The 7,654-nt window shown below is 33.9% G+C and overlaps 1 non-coding gene and 1 pseudogene across 1 annotated transcript; both read left to right on the top strand.

Moving 5' to 3' along the window:
* The first annotated feature begins 374 nt into the window (after positions 1-374).
* On the top strand, positions 375-477 carry LOC130937003 (U6 spliceosomal RNA). Its single transcript, XR_009068242.1, has one exon. It is a non-coding gene; the product is annotated as a U6 spliceosomal RNA (small nuclear RNA).
* A 436-nt stretch (positions 478-913) lies between these two features.
* On the top strand, positions 914-6,216 carry LOC130934442 (diphthine--ammonia ligase-like; annotated as a pseudogene).
* The last annotated feature ends 1,438 nt before the right edge of the window (positions 6,217-7,654 follow it).

Raw genomic sequence — 7,654 nt, 5'->3', positions numbered from 1 at the left:
ATTAGAATTTATTGTAATAAATTATATTTAATAAATTAAAGAAATAAATTAAAAAATAATAAAATACTTTTAAAAATATATTACGTGAGCACTATCATTAACTACAAAATCTAATTTTAATATAATAAAACATCTAAATAATTTAGTACTCAAAATGTGCTTTTAATGATCTTTTATGTACACTATTAAAATATGTCACATTACGTATTTTTGTTTTGTATATAGTATTTGTTTTATGTATTTCCATAAATAATAAGTTTATTTAATTTAATTTAAATAAAAAAAGCATATCATGTTCTATGTTAGCCTACGTTAAAACACCTGAAATAGCATACAAATGTATATATATAATAGCGAAGCGAACATAAAGGCACGTCCCTTCGAGAACATCCGATAAAATTAGAATGACAGAGAAAAGATTAGCATGGCTCCTGCTCAAAGATGACATGCACAAATTGAGAAATGGTCTAAATTTTTTTCTTTTTTGGTCGATGGATTCCATCTTTCTCGGTATGGTCTTCTTCCTACGGTATTTCTTGATGGCAGAGGCAACCATTTTCCATCGTTCCAAATTTCAATGACAATAGCCGAGTCGAAGCACTTCATCATGGTCGTTTTAACCATTTCTATCTGTTGTGACGACTTCACTCTCCATCTTCATTTCTTTTTTTTTTCCTGTAGAAGCAAATATCCCCTTTTATTAATTTCTTGTTTTATTTTCTCATTCTTTTGTTTTTGATTAATTTACTTATGTTTTTTGTGACATTTTTTTATGTTGGTTGAAGATTTTCAGATACTGAAATTTGCAAGAGATCTTCAGCCACACCTCCATTTGAGCACTTTTGAATATTATCCTTTTTGCTCAAAAACTCAAGTCTTTAGTTCAGTTCAGTGAGTGAGTGAGCGAGCGAGTATGAAGGTGGTGGCGCTTGTTACCGGCGGCAAAAACAGTTGCTACGCCATGATGAAGTCCATTCACTATGGCCACCAGGTTCCCCTTTTTTATTTTTTAAAATTATTTCTCTTTCCTTAATTTTTGTTCTTAATTTCCTTTTATTTTTGCTTTTTGGCGTTGGAGATAGATAGTTGCGTTGGCGAACTTGTGGGCTGATGATAAAGTCGACGAGTTCTATGGCTACGTGTACTATAACGATAGCTACATGTACTATACCGTAGGCTTTCTTCTTTCACATTTTTTTTGGTTATTTGCATTTTAACTTAGTACTACTTTAAATATGGTATAGCAATAAAATTCCACATTTCAATTGTTAGGTCAGTGTTGTTTTAGTTTTGTTTCTCCATTCATGTTTGGAGATTGTTGTTTTAGGTTGGTCATCAGGTTATTGTTAGCTACGCGGAATGCATGGGGTTGCCGTTGTTTAGGAGGCAAATTCGAGGAGAGGCAAGGCAAGCTTTATTGACATAAATCTATTTTGTAGAACGTATGATTTTATTTTAGGCAAGTTCATAGGTTAGTTTCAGATAATTTTAAGGCAGTTGGGATGTAACTAAAAGTCCTCATAACATGCTTTATGGATTATTTTATGCAAGTTGAAAAGGCGATTTGTTTACTTACAATTCATGTCTTAATTATTGTCATAAAAAGGCTTGATATGTATTTAGAAAGGTTGAGATGCATAATGTGTTTTATATATATAGAAAAAGAGATTCTTTCATATGAGAAGAAGGATAATACAAACTGAGGATACGGTTTCCCCTATACAAAATCAAAACAAAACAAAAGATTTATCTATAAAGCAAATCTTTTCAATTTCTCAACATGTCTAAGAGAGGAACTTCTGTATAAAGGTCATGAGTTTTGCACCAAGTTGATGCTAAATGTCTAATCCTATCACATAAAATATGTTTGTGAGAAATCGAATCTACATAGAATCATTCAAGACATGCTTGTAACGAAAACTAAAATAGGACATTGGCATAATTTTAAAACTGAAATGGTTTATTAGTGTGTTTTATCCTCTGAAATATGCAACAACTCGGGTGTTACATATCTAGGGTACCCTTTCTTGTACTCAAACTTGTTCCTAACTCTAAATGCTTATTCCCAGATTGCATTCTCCAAAGCTTTAGAATATGAATTCATATAATTAATGTTCAGTTTTAACCTTCAAATAATATTTTCTCGATAGACATACTGCGGTTGGTTACATAACAACCGAGGGTGATGAAGTTGAAGATATGTTTATTTTACTTCGTGAGGTGAAAAGGCAGATGCCTGAAGTTACTGCAGTGTCTTCTGGGGTCATCGCAGAAGACTATCGGAGATTGCGGGTGGAAAGTGTTTGTTCAAGGTTAGGCCTTATTTCTCTGGCTTACTTGTAGAAACAAGATCAATCATTGCTTCTCCAAGAAATGGTAAATGGCAGCGTAATTGATAGCTAGTCTAGTCATGCATGCATGCAATTATGCATTGATTTTTTTTGTTCTTATCATTCAGATTTCATATAATACTAACTCAGTTCTGGTCCTGATCAGACTGCAAATGGAATTTTGGCTGTGATTGTAAAGGTATAATTTTTTAACTTTCCTTGTAATGTCTCTTGCTCTTTATGGTTTTTCTTCTTCATTATAAATGAGAGAGAATTCCTATGTTCTAATCATATGGTTGTTCTTATTCTAAATTGTCAACAATTGACAACATTCAAAGATGTCATGATACTAATGTTAGTACTTTATTAAAATTGAGCATTGCCTTGGTGTTGAATGAATGATATGGCGCCATAGAAAAGAAAGTGTTATGCAAGTGATGACATTTACTTCTATACAGTAATTATTATGTTCAACTTGCTTTTGTATAAGGCAGTTTTTAGTCTGGAATTTAATGCTTTTTTCTATTTTACAAGGTATGCGCCATGGGTTTGGTGCCTGGAAAGCACTTGGGTAAAGAAATAGCATCCTTAAATGTTTATTTGAACAAGTTACCACGGTATGTCAAAGTTATTTATTTTTCAATTTTTATTTATTTATTTTTATTATTTATTTTGTGTTATGTCTATGCAAATTTTTCCAAGTTTCTAGAATAACATCATGCCATGGTTTTAGTTCATCCTTTCTTGTATTACCTCTTGCAGGTTACATAGATTTAGTGTTTCTGGTGAAATGGGAGAATATGAAACGTTAACTCTTGATTGCCCCCTATTCATTGTAAGTTCATACTCTCTCTCTCTTATGGCTGTGTAATCTTTGAATTTGGAGCTGTTCCTTACATATTTGTTACCGTTCATAAAGTTGGTGTTATTGTTTTCAATTTTGTGATCACACTGAATTTGAGAATTCAATCTTGTAATTGCTATTCATTTTGCTTCAATTTTGATCCGTATTTGTATTTCTATTTTCTTCTTTCATCAAAATATTCCTTTAAAATTCCAGAATGCTCGAATTGTGCTCGATGAATATCAAATTGTGAGGGACATTGAACATCCCTTTCATCCTGTTGAAAAACTTGATTCTTTCAAATTTCATTTGGAAAAGAATGTAGATGTTCAATCTTTAACAACACCAGACAACATAAGTGAAACTTCAGTTCAGAAACTGGGAACTGTGTTTGAAGTGGAAGACACTTTAGAAAGATGTGAAGACACATTTAAGCCGTTGGATTGTAGTGCTGACCCAATTGTTGACTTAGCACATAAATTTAACATCTCAAGAACAAATAACAAGATAACATTCTCCTTAAGTTGCTCGTTACAAGATTCATGCAATGGTGGTCTTCATTACTTTTCTGTTTATTTTTCAGATTATTTCATTGCCTCGTTATATTTGTGCATAGTTTCTTTCCTTGACGGAGCCGTATTTATTTTTCAAGAGCAGATTTGTGGGAAGATTTGAAGACTGTTTTAGCAAAAATTGAATCACTATTAGCTGGCTTGGGCTTTGGATGGGAGACTGTTGTCTATATTCACCTTTACCTAGATGACATGAGTAAGTTCTCAGAGGCAAATGAGACATATGTGAAATTTATCACCCCGGAGAGGTGTCCATTTGGTGTCCCATCATGTAGCACAGTTGAAATGTCTCTAGTAGAGATGAATTTCAGCAAAGCATATATGGAAGTTCTTGTGTCAAATAATAAAGCTAAAAAGGTTTTGCATATACAGAGTATTTCCTCTTGGGCACCTAGTTGCATTGGGCCATACAGTCAGGTAAATCCAACCTCATGTCATGATTTTCATTTCCTTTCTCATTGTGAAAATTGACTTGGTCACAACTGAAAGTGGTTTATTCTATGCAATATTGACAGTGAGACTATATGTAGAATGACTTTTTTTGTCAATATACTGGTATGGACCCACAAGTGCTTGGATCTTGATGACAAAGTTACTATACCACGGAAGCACCATTTCCATAGAGAAGAATTGTAGAATGCGAGTGATTTTTTTAAAAAATAATTTAGTGGATCCTTAATATTTCAATGGTAGCAACTGCACAAAGGTTTATTGACTATAGTCTCTACTTGGTTGAAACCAGATAATCATCTGCCTTTTAAACTTTATTTCTAAGTATCTATAATGTTTGGATGTCATGATTCAAGTCTTGGGAATTATTATAGATGATCTCATTAAAATATGAGAAAGTGTATTGAGTTATCTGATCGAATGATACAATTGTAGTGACTGTTCGTTTGGTTACCTCGAATTTTTCTTCATCATTTAATGTATGGTATTTGGTATATACTTTCACATTTCAAATGTTATATGGTGAAATGTCCTTTTATAATGTTAATGCTTTGGCTCTCAGGCAACCTTGCATGATAATATACTTTATATGGCTGGTCAGTTGGGACTCGACCCTCCGACAATGAATCTTTGCAGTGGAGGTGCTATCGCTGAACTGGAACTGGCTCTCAAAAACTATGAAGCTGTGGCAAAATGCTTCAGAAACTGTGAAAATGTGGCAAAATGCTTTAATTGTTCAATATCCACAACAGTAATTATGTTTGCTGTTTACTGTTCGAAACGTGTCTCATCATCAGAGAGACATAATATGCAGGAGAAACTAGAAACAATCCTTAGGCAGATGAGGATCTTTTAGTTACAGAAACAAAACACCTGCAAAGCATTAGATCTCGTAGTCCTTTATGTCCTTGTTCCTGATCTACCTAAAAGGTACTATGGCCGTCCCATAAATTTATGCCTTTTTATAACTTTAGGAATTATAATTTCCTTTTCTCTGTTACGCTTCCTTATTGTGAGTTGTGGTATCTTTTCTCAGTGAATTGTTCTCAGCATAACTAATGATAAAGCTGCTCTGAGTTCTCAGCATACTAGCTGAGTTCTCTTTTTTACTTTATTTTATGTTGTTATTTTATATTATTGTTTGATATGGGATAGGTTGGTTGTAAGGGGATGGTTTTTATTGAATGACTTGTGCTTTTCTTGATGATAAATGTTGATATGATATTAATGCTAAGATTTGGTTGGCATATTTCCAGTGCATGTGTAGAAATAAAGCCTGTTCTTTATGTTGACGATGGCACGCAGATAGCAACTGAGACCATAACAGAAAGTTCTGGTTCCGAAGCACCCCACTACTGGGGTTTCAAGCAGAAAAATTAGCATGATTCTTGTATTCGGAAACTTGTGGTTCCAGGAATGATTTGTGCTGTTACATTATCTATTACGAGTGAAGATGCTGCAAAGATATGTTTCCATTCTGTGTCTACTGATTCTGTCAATGATGATCAATATCTTCAACATAAGTCGCTCATGAAGAAGTCATCAAGATTCTGCTTCTATCTTCTAGACAAAGTCATGACCGATAATGGTTTTGGCTGGGAAGATATAATGGTCAGTATGTGTTTAAGTATGACATGCCAGATGTTTTCATCTTAAATGCCCAATGCATTCTTTATTTAATGTATTGATGCAAATAATTGATTTTCTCTATCTTGTGCAGAGTTTGAGGATCTATATCCCTGCAAGCCTTCAAATGTCGATAGATATACTGCTGCCTTTGTTCAACAAGGCTCTATTGGAACTTTCTGAAGCGAGCCAGAAGAAAGTTTTAAATGGCGAGGAGCCAATCTTCAACATAGTTCCTGTCATGGGTGCTAGTTGGTCTGCTTCATCCGTGTCCAATATAATAATAACCTGCGAATTACTCGCCCAGAAATCTGATGAAGATTTTGAAAAACACAACAGGGGGCAGTGGGGACCGCGTCCAGAAATATCATTAGAATCAACAAGCAATGATTAATTGATTATTCTAATTAGACAGTTGAACATTTTATTTAAGAAGCATTCAATGTTAAAACAAAGAATTTAATAAAAAGTAAGTACTTAGGATTAAAGAAAGTAGTATGATTAAATACGTTAAGGTTTTGGAGATATTTAGACTTAAAAAAAATACTTTTCATTATCTACCTTGATCATACAAAGATATATTCATGACAAACTATCATTAATCAAATTACAATCCATTGGTAATTTAATTTTTTTAACCTAAAACTATCAATTTCTTGATCAATTAAATTATGATAAGAGGTTAAGCATATTTTCTTATTCAAAGCTATACAATTCTTAATGATTAATCCTAGTTGATTTTATGTCACTTATCAAAATTAATTTTAAAAACTTAAAGAATTATGAGAAGTTTTAAACTCAATTTCAATAACCAACTTTTTCAATGTGATAACAGAATTTAAGTTAGATTAGAATTATTTTTCAATACATTCAAACCCTTGTGATGAAGAACAAAAACTTATTAAGAAAAACATCAATGCATTAATCAAAAGTATAAAAGAAATAACATTAGTTCATTAGAATTAACAGAGCTTCTAACCTTAATAGAGGAGATTAGTGACTCATAGTGCAAAACAAAAACAAGGATTCAAAATAATGCAGATAAGCGAAGCTGTCCACCGAGAAACTCTTTGGACTTATTTATACTCCAAACTAACCCTACTTTTCAAATTTAAAACAGAATCAAAATAAAATCTTTCTTAATTAATCTTAACTAAAAATCATATTCTCTTTATTCATGACATTCAAAGCTTGATGTGTTTCTTCATTGAAATCATGGGCATAACTTGATCTTAGACTCGAGTGAATTGGTATGACACTTGGTGGAAGTGGAGTGGTATGTCACGACTCTTTTAGATAATTGGAAGTTGGCCAAAAATAAGGTTGCATGGACGTGTGCCTGGCATGTGTGGGCATGGCACATGAGAGACTTGTTGGGCTTGGCGTGCATGAGGCATCGTGTGTGAGAGTATGGCAAAAACTTGGTGAGGAGGAGCTGGCATGTGGAGGGCATGTGTGGGCGTGACACGCTTTCAAAGGGGGCCTCCTTGGGTGCTCTCTAGTTTTTGGCCTAGCGTGTGAGGTAGTGTGTAATGGTATGGAGAATGTGCAACATGTCTTCAATGGAGGCTAGGTGAGCATGTATGGGCACATGAGGTTGGTTACACTCCTTCGATGGAGGTTGTCCTTGGGAGGTGGTTTTGTCGCGGTGTGTGCGGGCATATGGGGAAGTGGCACGCCTTCGAGCTTGTATGGTCCCTGAGAGTGTTTCGTTGCTTGGTGTGTGCGTGTGAGGGTGTGGCATGCCATGCCTCTGTTTGTTTCCCTTCCTTTCTGTTCTTCCATTCTCTGCTTTTCTTTTTTTTTCTATTTTGTTAATAATATTCAATAAT

The sequence above is a fragment of the Arachis stenosperma genome, chromosome 6 (assembly GCF_014773155.1).
Source record: "Arachis stenosperma cultivar V10309 chromosome 6, arast.V10309.gnm1.PFL2, whole genome shotgun sequence".
Taxonomy (NCBI): Eukaryota; Viridiplantae; Streptophyta; class Magnoliopsida; order Fabales; family Fabaceae; genus Arachis; species Arachis stenosperma.
Note: the sequence above shows the minus strand (reverse complement) of the source record. Positions and strands in the feature narration are given on the sequence as shown.